Source organism: Lagenorhynchus albirostris, chromosome 15 (genome assembly GCF_949774975.1).
Source record: "Lagenorhynchus albirostris chromosome 15, mLagAlb1.1, whole genome shotgun sequence".
NCBI classification, from domain to species: Eukaryota; Metazoa; Chordata; class Mammalia; order Artiodactyla; family Delphinidae; genus Lagenorhynchus; species Lagenorhynchus albirostris.
The window spans coordinates 53,583,852-53,596,959 of NC_083109.1; the positions used below are offsets into that span (position 1 = coordinate 53,583,852).

General features: G+C 46.9%; 1 pseudogene; it reads right to left on the reverse strand.

Annotated features, from left to right (window-relative positions):
- The window catches only part of LOC132506257 (ectonucleotide pyrophosphatase/phosphodiesterase family member 7-like), a 39,757-nt pseudogene that overhangs the window by 16,805 nt on the left and 9,844 nt on the right, over positions 1-13,108 (reverse strand).

Genomic DNA, 13,108 nt, shown 5'->3' on the forward strand with positions numbered 1-13,108 from the left:
TGGGCGAAGAGGAGGAGGATCTGTTCTGAAGTGATGACTCTGGAAGCTCATTGAGAAAATGCAAAAGCTGGCAACAGGTTTGGGGCTGGGAGTTCAACGCACTAATTTCATTTCTGCCTTTTCAAAGCAATAATGAGTGGCTGCTGGGATACTTTCAAGCAAATGTTCTCATCAGAGCTTTTCATGCCTTGAGTGGTCAACTTTGTTCCTAAGGGATTTTATGCCTAAGTCAGAGGCAAGTGTATGAAGAGATATTTATTAAAGAGCTGCTGGGTCCAGACCCTATGATGAGCCCTGGAGGTACAATCATGATTAAGCCAACTGTGCCCTCATGGAGCCTCATCCATCCATAACAGCTAAAACTTACTGAGATACGCCTTAAGTGCACATCTTATTTAATCCTTACATGAACTCTATTAAATAAGAGCATCATCATGATCCCTATACCACATTTAGAGAAACAGATGCTTAGAGAGGTTAAGTCATTTGCCCAAGGCCACACAACGTCTAACCCGCCACCCACATGCCTAGGAATGAGAGACGATGTCCCAGGAAGTCAGCCCAGGGTTTCTGGTGGTACCTGTCTCTGGGCTGTGATCCAGAGGGGGAGAATGCCATTGTCCTACCACTCAGTCTTGTTCTGTGTGGTCTTGATGGAATACTTCCAGAGTGTCTCTGTGTTAAACATCATGTTGTGAATGACTCTGTGATCTTCGATCCAGCAACCTTGGGAATAAAGGAGAGAAGGTACTGTTAAGTTCTATGAACGGATGCTGCCAGGGGTGTCCATGTGTTCTTAAGACCACCTCCCCCAGCATCCTTCTGGTTGGCCTACTTAATCCTGGGGCTGTCCCTCTGGGCTTCAGACTTGTTTCTCTGGGATGCAAACATTGGCAGCCACAAAGGAAGGGTCATCACATCTCACACCTGTCAGATTGGATCTGCTCCCTGGAACAGACCTCACAGCCCTGGGAGAAGTTGGTGGAAGCTGATGAGGGAGCGGGGAAGGCAGGGGGTGGGGAGGCGAAGTTCCTCGGGTTATTCTGTGTCCAGAAGCTGAGAACCTGGGATTTGGACACTTCCTGTGGGATGAGTTTCCTCATTTGCTTGTGATGATATGATTCTGTATGGAACATCCAGTGGGCCTGATTCTCGGCAAACATCCCAGGGTTTCTCCTAGGATTCCTATGGGCTGCACTGTTTGAAGCAACCAAGGGAATCAGGAGGGATTTCATTCTTTCTTTCTTTCTTTCTTTTTTTTTTGCCACGTGGCATGTGGGATCCTCATTCCCTGACAAGGGATCAAACCCGCCCCCCCCCAGCCCCCGCCTCTCATTGGAAGTGTGGAGTCTTAACCACTGGACCACCAGGGAAGTCCCAGGAAGGATTTCTAGACGTAGATGGGTACAGACTTATTTCTTTCTGCTTAGGGAAAGAAGACAGATACTGGGGGAATGTAAGCTAGATTGTTCTTGAGCACATAGCAATTGAACCAGATATGGAAAAAACCCCTGTGATCTTACATTGCACCAGTGAAAAGGGGACTGCACGTGGAGGCCAGTCTAAAGAGGGAGTTGAAAGATCCAAGGAGAGAGATGAGTGTCCACTCCCTCGCCTCCTGGGAGATGGAGCCTCTGGGTGACCCTACTGACTGTAATAAGATAGTGATGATGTCTCCAATGTCCATGGTAAGAGGGACATTCTGTGACTAGAACTTGATGGTCATGGGCACAGAGAAGGGAAAAGCTCTCCACTTGGTCAGAGTCGCTGCCAGACTGCTGGTGGGTAAAGTCCCCCTAGGGTGGCCAAAGCTTTCAATGGGGAAGAAGCAAACACAGTTGTGTTTTTATTGTTTCTGCCTTGCTGGCAGGCCTGACAACCAACCACGAGAGGGGTCACCAGAAGGAAGTTGTGCTGCTGCCAGGGATTGGGACCTCGAGGTGTCAAGATTTGGTCAGGGATCAAGTCAGACTGTTGACAGGGGAAGAGCATGGACTTAGAGTCCATGAGAGCTGGGTGCCAACCCTGACTTGGCTTCTGAACTTGCTGTGTGAACTTTAACAAGCCTTGGTTTGCATGTGTAATGGGGGGTAGGGTCTGTGTGATGGAATCATGGCACACATTTACCATCATGCCATACGCCAACGCCTTTTTCCGAGTTACTTCAGGAACGTTAACTCATCTAAAGCTCCCAATAGCCCTGTAAGGTGGGAACTATTATAGCCCCCTTAGAGCTTTCCCTCTTTGCAGGAAACAGAGGCACAGAGTTTACTCAAGGTCATAAGGCAGAGTTCGGTGTGGAACCTGGGAAATTTGATTACAGCCCCTGTTCCTCCCTACCCCAGGTAAAATTAACATAAAATTAACCATTACCTTTTTTTTTTTGGGCTGCACAGCGCGGCATGTGGGATCTTAGTCCCCAACCAGGGATTGAACCTGCACCCCCTACAGTGGAAGTAAGGAGTCTTAACCACTGGGCCTCCAGGGAAGTCCCAACCATTAACATTTTATTTTTAAAAATTTTTATTTATTTAGTTTTTGGGCTGCGTTGGGTCTTTGTTGCTGTGCGTGGGCTTTTCTCTGGTTGCGTCAAGTGGGAGCTACTCTTCGTTGCGCTGTGCAGGCTTCTCATTGCGGTGGCTTCTCTTGTTGCAGAGCATGGACTCTAGGTGTGCGGGCTTCAGTAGTTGTGGCACGTGGTCTCAGTAGTTGTGGCACGTGGTCTCAGTAGTTGTGGCTCGTGGGCTCTTGAGCGCAGACTCAGTAGTTGTGGTGCACAAACTTAGTTGCTTCGCAGCACGTGGGATCTTCCCAGACTAGGGCTCGAACCCTTGTCCCCTGCATTGGCAGGTGGATTCTTAACCACTGTGCCACCAGGGAAGCCCCATTAACATTTTAAAGTGAACAATTCTGTGACATTTAGTACATTCACAATGTTGTGCAACCTCTTTCTAGTTCTAGTACATTTTCTTCACCCCCAAAAGAGACTCTACCTGCTAGCAGTCACTCCACAGCCTTCCATTCCCACGGCCTCTGGCGGCCTCTAATCTGCTTTCTGTCTCTATGGATTTACTTATTCTGGACATTTCATAGAAATGGACTCATACAATATGTGGCCTTTTGTGTCTGGCTTCTTTCACTGAGAATCATGTTTCCCAGCTTCATCCCCATCATAGCATGAATCTATACTTCATTCCTTTTTATGGCTGCATAATATTCCATTGTCTGGATAGACCAGAATTTGTTTATCCATCCATCAATTGATAGACATTTGGGTTGTTTCCATTTCTTGGCTGCTATGGATAATGCTGCTATGAACATTCATGTGCAAGTAACTGTTTCAGTCCCTGCTTTCAATTCTCTTAGGTCTAAACCTAGGAGTAGAATTCCTGGGTAATATGGTAACTCTATGTTTAACTTTTTGAGGAACTACCAAACTATTTTCCACAGTGGCTGCATCGTTTTACATTCCCACTACCAATGTTCAAGGGTTCCAGTTTCCCCACATCCTTGCCAGCACTTGCTATTTTCCTTTTTTTGATTATGGGCAACTTAGCAGGTATCAGTATCTCATTGTGGTTTTTAGTTGCATTTCCCGAATGCCTGATGATGTTGAGCATTGCACCCTGTGAATACCATGAGTGAGAGTACTCTGTTAGGGGTAGGTAGAAGCCAAATGGGCAGGAATCTTTGGAGCCCCACAAATGAATAATGGAAGGCTCTTGAAATCTACAAGAAACCCTCCTGTTGTTACAGCTTCCTGATGGCTGAACCATGCCATCGCAGCAGACAACGTGGAAGCACAGAGGTAATTCACCCAGGGAGTGCTCCTTTGCCTTTTTTTTTTTTTTTTTTTAAATCTGTAGTATCCTGAATCCCGGTCTATGTGACTCTCCACCCAGTAAAGAGGAAAATAATCTCTCTGGAATTATGAACACCTGCCATTTCACCTGTTCTAGTGTTTCTCCATGGTATTTTCTACCATCAACATTAGAATCAATTGAGTAGCTTGTTAAAAACACACATTCCCAGGTCCCCACTGTAGCCCTTGCTGAATTTACAGTCATGGGGTGGGGTCCAGGAGTCTGCATTTTAACAACCTCTCTAGGTGGTTTTAGTGCCTGCTGACATGTCAGAACCACTGGTTCAGGGGCTGTTTGTCATTCACACTTGCATGTGGATTAGTTCCAGCAGACTGCCCCTTGCTCCAAAATCTGGGTTGACAGTAGCCCACTGCCCCCCTCCTTAAGGGACCAGCGGGAGGGCAGGCAGCCATCAGAACCTGGATCACTGTGGTATCTGGGGAAATATGGGGGTCCAGAGCCACTGGGAGGATGTGGCAGGAGGGATTGGAGGAAGCCACGGGCAAAGAAACTTCCTCTTCCCTCAACCTATGGATTCTGGCTTCCATGCCCTGGGACCCAGAGGTCAATTATAGCATCAGTTAAGTAGGCTAGCCTGGAAACCAATCATAGAATCCATTTTCCCCTCAAAGCGATATTACACAAGTTTCAAACAACTAACCTAAAATGAGCTCAGGGAGCATGACCCTTCCATTCTGTGGCATGGCTCGTCCCAGTAGTTGTACAAAGGGAATTGTCTCCGTGGTGTTTGGGTTATTTCCACCCTTGACACTTAAAGGCATGTTCTAAATCCAGCCGGTGACTGGGGACCACTCATGAGACCCAGCAGTTTCCACTGCCATGTTGGTTCCTCCTTCCTGCTTCTCAGGCCTCTTTATCCCGGTCAAGGGCCAGTTATGGAACGTGGGCAAAACAAGACAGAGGAGAGGAAGCTAAGAAACAAGCAGCTGCAGGGAGCAGCTATCATGGTTTTACTTGAATTGCATTTTCTATTCTGGAGACCATGGGGGAGACCTGGCTGGAAAAACTACGTGAAGGCGATAGTGTTGGCTGTGCCTGGAGTTCCAGAGACTGCAAAGGAGCTGGTTTCACTTGGGTCACGTGATGCTGCACAAGTGGGGCTGGGCTTGGAGGCAGGACACCTGGCCTTGGCTCTTGTAAGCCCTTGCTCTCTCTCTGGGCCTCAGTTTCCCTGTATGTAGAATGAGTGTGGTTAATGGTTTCCAAGGGCCTTTCTGGCTGTATCATTCTGAGGGTCTATCATTACTGTCATTTCAGTGTCTGGTGACGTGGGTAATTGTGCAAGTGAAACAGGAAGTAGGATGAGCTCTCCTAGTGAATGGGATTCCTGCTGCTTGCTAATTATGCTTTAATCAGGGTACAATGCATACTCCCACACTGTATCAGTTATGGCAAGGTACAGGTATTTCACCCAGCCGAACATTTCAGGTCTGGGAAAGAACCAAGCTAGATTCAACTCCTTCTCCTGGTTCTCAGGGACTGATGTTTATTTATTTCCAAATACTTGCACAGTGAATTTAGGAAACCAGGAAGTCTAGAGTTTGATCCAACCCCTTACTTTCTCCCTCCCTTTCTCAAATATTTTGAGCCAAGTACTGTCTTAAACTGTCTCATGGTATTTACACTCTAGGGGGCGGGAGAGAGTTAAAAAATAGAGTGTGTTGGTGCCTGCAGTACTCACAGGTATTTTCTCTTGGAATTCCCCTATTCATAGGCCCTGTTGAAAGGCAGGCTTAGGCACCGTATTTGTACCAAGTCTCTTCCCTGTGTTCAGTTCGTTGGCCGGAAACCCAATTCTGTCTTTCTCAATACTTGAACCAAGAGACACAGTAACTAACCAGCTGGTGGTGGGCTCTGCTGTCTCCCATGAGGAACCAGTAGCGAAAAGAGAAAGGTGGTCACAAGCGAGGGAAGCAGACAAGAAAGCCCATGGGGCTGATAAGAAAGACCACAGGGCTTCTGAGAGCCAGAGGAGGAAGTTTGGTTTCTATAATTGCAGTTTCTATTCCCTGATTCCCTCTAATTTGGTTCCCATGCTCATGAGTTTGCCTGATAGAGCCTTGCCTTCTGTTTCTTACAACTGTTGCTCCCTGACGTGGCTGAGAGTAGGGCTGTGCCTTATTTATTTTGGTGTTTCCCTGGCACAAAGCAGAGACCTGTGCCCTTAGTAGGCATTCAACAAATGTTTGTTGGATTTAATTGAACAAATTCCATCCCATCCTCTGCCCCATATGTAGGTGGCCAGGTACAAACTGAAGAAATAGGAAGCAGACCTTGATTTAGTCCAAAGTCAACTTGGGAAAAAAATACTGTAGTGGGATGAAAATAAACCTATACATAATAGTTAAATCATTAAATAAACCTATAAATTAAACCTTTAGTGGAATTAAAATAAAATGCATAACCTAATATACTCAATAAGAGCATCTCCCTTCCCCCCCGCAAACATTTGCTCAATTCCTACCTACTAATTTTCAGGTGGAACAGTAACTATTTGCCAATAGACCATTTGGGCATAGACACACTTTATCATACATTCAGTTGTTTAACAATATTTTAAGGACCTACTTGTTTCATTCAGTAGTTCCTTTGAACCAACCTACCATATTAAGCTGTAAACATGTCTTCATTTTCCTCCTGATTTGTGGGGTCCAGTGCTTCATTAAGTTCACATTCCCCAAACCAAAGAAGAAAGGTCTTATTAACCAGCTAGTATGAAATCAATGAGGAAGAATAGCTGCTAAATCAAGTCAACCAACCACCTTAAATCAACCCAGTGCTCCAATCTCAAGCAGACAAGCTCATTCAGACCTACAGCCAAGACACTGGTGGAAAAACAGCCCCCACTGGAGCTCAAAACCACACTTACCCAAGTCTACACATTCAGAGTCCCACCCACTGATGATTCACTAGACCTGTAATAAAAGTGCTGGGGATGAGAACAGGTGGCTCAGTGCACCAGTTGAAATTTAAAACCTTATCAACTCCTGCTGCAGACATGAGGCTTGACCCCAACAGGACACCCCATGATGGGAGCCCTTTTCTGGACGGGGAAATAAGACCCTAGTGCCCATTTTACCAAACCGCTCTTGCGCATGTGTAAGTGCAGATGTAAAGTGCTGACTGCTTCTTTTTTGGCATTGCTTTTTAATTATGGCCATCAATAAATCATTCTGTCCTTGAACAAGACTTGAGAATGGCCCTAAGGCAGAGGCACGATTCCTCAGGAACTAGGCCAACAGAGAATGGGTTGCTCACTCCTCACCTCTTCCTTTAATCTGCTGTCAGAAACAGAAACGTTCTCTCTTCAAGAAGCCTTGGAAGCAGACGGAAGCAGACGACTGCACTTGCGTTCCATCTGGGAAGTCTGTTAATACACAGTTCTACCCTTGGCCTGCCTTACCAGCCACTGTCACAGAAACGGGATCTCCCCTCTCTTCTGCATTTTTTTCTGACTTCATTTCCCCCTCTTACTGGTGTAGTGGGCTGAATGGTGCCCCCCACCCCTCCTCAAGGATATGTCCATATTCTTATTCTCAGAACCTGTGAGTGTTGCCTTATTTGGAAACAGGGTCTTTGCAGTTGTAATTCAGTTAAGGATTTTGAGATGAGGAGATTATCCTAGATTATCTGTGTGGGCTCTAAGTGCAAAGATAAGTGTCCTTACAAGAGGCAGAAGAGGAGAAGGCACAGACAGAGAAGGCAATGTGACCACAGAAGCAGAGATTGGAGTTATGTGGCCACAAGCCCAGGAATGCTGGCAGCCATCAGAATTGGAAGAGGCAAGGAAGGCTTCTTCCCTGGAGCCTTCAGAGGGAACACAGCCCACTGACACCTTGATTTTGGACTACTGGCCTCCAGACTTTCTGTTGCTTTAAGCCACCCAGTTTATGGTACTTTGTTACAGCAGCCACAAGAAACGAATACACCTGAGCCCTCAGTCTCCGGTGGTTCCAGTTTCTCCTCTCATTCAAGGCCTTGGAATCCTGAGCAGTCATGATTTTTTGCTCCACTGCTCTGGTGTTTTGGGCCAACCCTTCCTCTGTGTGACGCATGGACCTGCAGCACTGGTATCACCTGGGAGCTTGTTGGAAATGCAGACTCTCAGGCCCCACCCCAGACCCACTGAACCGGAGTCTGCATTTTAACCAGATCTCCAGGTGATTCATATACATGTTCAAATTTGAGAAGCACTGGTAGGAGAAACTCTAAGGTGTCAATCAGATCTTTTCTCCAAGTATCCTAGTTTCTTCATGTCATATCTGTTAAATATGACATGGAGGTTTTGTAAAAACAGACCAAACTCTTAGGTTAGAACTGCATGCTGATGTGTCATGCATAATATGACATGATATCTGAAATTTGCTATAAAAGATTCAAGGAAGGAAAGAAGGAAGGAAGGAAGGAAGGAAGGAAAGGAAGGAGGAAAGACAGGGCCTTGGGTGAGGACAGTGGAACAAGACTGGCAAAATGTGGACACATTTTTGCAGCTCAGTGCTAGGTACACGGGGCTTCATTGTGCAATTTTCTCTGCTTTTTTCTGCAAGGTGGAAATTTCCCTAGTGAAAAGTTAGGGAATATCCTAGTTTCCCAGCCTTCCTTATTTTCAGTTTTTTTCCATGAATCCATTTTTATCCCTTCATGGAAATGGCTGGTGTTGGAGGGACATCTTTTCTATCTCAGTCTGTGGTTTTCTTTGCTCTGTTTGTTCATGTTTGTGGTTTTGCTGGCTTTCAGGACTTCTTTCAGCAAAAAGTTGTTTCTGGGGGAGCAGGATGGGAGCTGATTAAGGTTTATGGCATCTTCTAACTGGGTTTCCAACAACATCTGCTGGGCTTGTGTTGTTACCGGCAGCAGGAATTTAATTTCCTTTCTCTTTCCCTACCTCTCTTACTTCTTTCAGATTTTTTGTTCACTGGCTAGAGTATCATGTATGTGACCTTTGGCTCTCTGATTTACATGTGATTTGCATATTACACATCTAGTCCAGAGGTTCTCAATTAGGGGGTGATTTTTACCTCCCAAGGAACATGGGGCAGTGTCTGGAGACATTTTTGATAGGCACAACTAGGAGAGGGATGCTGCTGGAATCTAGTGAGTAGAGGCCAGGGATGCTGCTAAACACTCCACAACACACAGGACAGTCCCCCCAAGGCAAAGAAGGATCTGGCCCCAAATATCAATAGCGGGACGTTGAGAAACCCTGATCTAGTCTTAAAGATCATCCAAGCGCATTTTGCCACACTTTTTTTGCTCTGTCCCATGAAGGAGAGGTGGACTCATGACTGATTACAACATCTCTGAGGAATTTTTACTTCTTATAAGTTGATTTTTAGATAGAATATAAGTGACTGCTCATTTGTGCAAGTTGTGCCCTGCACACCTTCAGGGGACACCATCCACATAGTATTCATGAAAACAACCCTTTCAAAATTGTGAAGCACATGGTCTACACAGCTATAAGTGGTTGCTCCAATTTTGGGGTTGCCCTGGGGGTTCTGGAACTGGGAGAGACTTTATTTCTGGCCACCATGAGCCCTGAGCACGCCAGAGAGTGTCCTTTCAAGAAAAGAGGAAATGTGGAACTTTGAGGACCTCACTTGCATTATTCTAGACCATTGTCTCGTTGTGGAACGTCTCCTTTTCACCCCTGGGCCATATCCATTTGACTAGATCTAAAATTGTCAGATTATAATATCATGGCTTTTGTTTGAAACATGGTGGTGATGGCTTCTTATTTTCAGTCAGTTCCTTGGGGGAGGAAATACAAGCTGCTGCCATAAGACTTCCTATCCACCCACTATTTGCTTGGCGGGATTGCCATAGTTTCAGCAGCATAACTTATTCTTGCTGGTCTTCAATCACTTTGCAATAAAAACTGTGATTGCAAAAATGTTCATTGTCATTACCAGTGATGGAGCAGTAAGTACAGCCTTCTGGAGAGGGAGAGGGAATTGCGTGACTTAAACTAGCAGAATGAGTTGCTCACCCCCAGAGAATGGCTTTTCATTTTGGCAAGGTCTGAGGGAAATTATGACAGAGTTCAGTGACACAGAGGGAGAGTGCTGGGAGGTGTGGTCACTGAATCCACTGGGAGCCTGTGCCCTGTGGGCAGCCCCATGGATGGAGTTGGGGTTTCTTGGGACTCAGTAGTACTCTGGGTCATCGACTGCAACTCGCCCCATCCCCACGCTGTTGGGCTCAGGCTGGGTGGTAGATCACTGAGCTTTCTGCCAGTCCTTCTTCCATTGTTCCTCCCTCTGATAACAGTCCCTGACTTTCCACTTGGGACCCACTACCATCCCCCCACAATGGGTGATGTGGTTTGTGTGGGACTTGCCATTCCCCACCCTGACCTGGGGGTGGGCATGTGGTCCCAGCTTGGGTGGTCAGCATCATTCCATCCCCCCACAGAGATTGGTTCTGAGAAGCAAATTGGTCCAATGAGAGTCAATCTTGGGAATTTTGTGGTCACTCTTAGGAAAGAGAAATAGAGAGGAGGAGAGGGAGAAGTAAAGAGAGAGCTTGATCGTTCTGATGATATAATTTGAGGATCTGGATGTAGCCATGCCTGTAACTATCAATTAATTATGTGTTATGGTTTGAACTGTGCTCCTCAAAAAAGATATGTTGGAGTCCTAAACCCCAGAGCCTCAGAATGTGACCTTATTTCGAAACAGGGTCATTGTAGAGGTGAGGTCATACTAGAGTAGGGTGGGCCCCTAATCTGAGTGACTGGTGTTCTTATAATAATATGGTCATGTGAAGACAGAGACACAGGAAGAACTCCATGGTTTGGATGGAGGGTTGGAGGGATGCATCTACAAGCCAAGGAATACCAAAGATCACCAGCGAACCACAAGAAGCTAGGAAGAGACAAAGGATTCCCTACAGCTTTCAGAGGGAGTATTGCTCTATCAACACCTTGACTTCAAACTTCTGGCCTCTAGACTGTGAGACAATAAATTTCTGTTGTTTTAAGCCACATAGTTTGTGGTGCTTTGTTATGGCAGCCCTAGGAGATTAGTATAAGTACTTTCAAATTAATAATCTTCCTCTTCCTCCTCCTTCTTCAAAATCATCATCATTATCATCGCCTTTGTCTAAGCAATAGAGAGGGTCTCCTATGGATGTGGAGACTGTGATGTGGGGTGTCCAGCCTCCATGGTCAGTCAGTGCCCCTCTTGCATCAGCCCCTAGGCCCCCAGGGTTAGACCATAATTCTGGGGCTTTCTGGAGCTCCATGCTGGGGCATCATCCTGTTACCTGTTGCCTTTACACAAAGACTGATGCTCACCCCCTGGTTGTCTGGGCCCCATCCAAGACCTATTCATGGTAGGCAGAATTAAGATGGCCCCAAGATTCCTGCCTCGGTTATATACACCTTGTATAATTCCCTCCCCTTGCACATGGGTGGACCTGTGGCTGGTTTCTAACCAGTGGACATGGAAAAGTTGAAGGGATTTTGCAGATGTAACTAAGGGCCCTAATCAGTTCACTTTGAGTTAATCCAAAGGGAGATTATCCCAGGTGGGCCTGACCTCCTCAGGTGTGCTCTTAGCAGAGGGTCTGGACCCAAGCTGCCATGGGTTCTACAGCTGCAAGGAAATGAAGTCTTCCAACAATTGCGTAAGCTTGGGAGAGGACCCCGAGCCTCAGATGAGACACCACCTCAGCCGGCACCTTGATTGCAGCCTTGTAAGACCCTGAGCAGAGGACTAAATTCAGCTATGCTCGGACTCCTGACGACAGAGAGATAATAAATGGGTGTTGTTCTAAGTTGCAAAGTTTGTGGTTAATTTTTATGCAGCCATAGAAAATGAATACGGCATTCCATTTTAAGGAACTACCAGGTGCTGTGGCCAAGACCTCTGTGTGTGTGTGTTTCTGTGTGTGTGTGTGTGTGTGTGTGTGTGTGTGTGTGTGTGTGTGTGTACATGGAGGTGGGGGATGATGGAGGGTGGGGGATGGAGCTAGGTGGGAAGGAGAAAACTACCTTGGAGGAAGTAATTGCCCTTCTTATGAGAGAGAAGAGCAGTTTGAGCAACATGCAGACCTGCCCAGTGCCCAGCCCTGGGAGCTGGAGGGAGAACATCGCCCCCAGTGTCAGGTCTTGGGAGCCTCCACCCTAGACAGAGGCCCCACTTCCACTGTCTTGCAGGTGGTGCTGGGGGCCAAATACTTGGAGGAAAAACACACCCTTTATAAAGATGCAAAGATTTTCTCATGTGAAGAGATGATGAGGTAGGATATTTTGAATTAATAGTCATCTTTATTTTTAAAATCCTCTCTCCTGTATTCTTTCCTTCATTCAAACAGTCAGGATTTTTGTTTTTCATGCTCCGAGGAAAGGATGCCATGGGAGAAGGTGGAGAAAGCAGAGACTCCTTCTGGCTTTGGGGTGTCACACGCTCAGCCCATTGTGGGAGCCATGGAGGAGTTCGGGTGTAGAGGAAGGTTTGGGGGGGGCCCAGGGGAGTAAGAGCAAATCTCTCCTGTCTGATTCCCTGAGAGGAAGGAAAGAGGTGGAAGGATCCCCAAGAAAGGGGCTGTTTGTCCTTTACTCTGGTGGAACTCCAGAGAGAAGGAAACACCCCCCACAAAAGATCTGTGGGATTTGGGAGCAGAAAGGGTGGGAGCCCGAGCTGTGCGTCAAGCCCTAGAAAGATGGCCAGACCCTGGAGACATGTAAGTGTGTAGCTGGCCACCGTCTACACTGCTTGGCCCAACAAGAGATGCTCAAACAGTATTCGTCTACTGAAAGGATGAATACATTGTAAGCCCTCTACAAATTCTCCAGGAAGACTTTCTTCACCAGCATCAGGAAAGCCGATGAGGGTCCATGTGATTCTAGCTCTGGGGTGAGGGCTCAGCTATTCACCACACCTGACAGCCCCCAGGTATGGAGAGGCCCTGCTGCCCAGATGTGGACCCAGGGGGCCCAGAGTTCTGACCCAACGAGCCAAGTCAGCTAAGCCTTATGCCCAGGGCATGGCCTCTCCCTGCCGTGCTCCCTGCCTGGGACCGCCTGGTCCCTGGCCCCTTGGACTCTGTCTAGTAAGCTTGGAGGGGTGGTTACGTGGCTTCTCAGACCTGAGCCCTTATGGGAGCTGCCTCCTTGTGCAGCTGAGCTGAGAATCAGGGAAGCAGCATCATTTCCTCACCTCTCCTCTGAGTTAACTTGCCCCAAGGTGTTCGTAAGAACTCCATTTAATTAGTCGTTG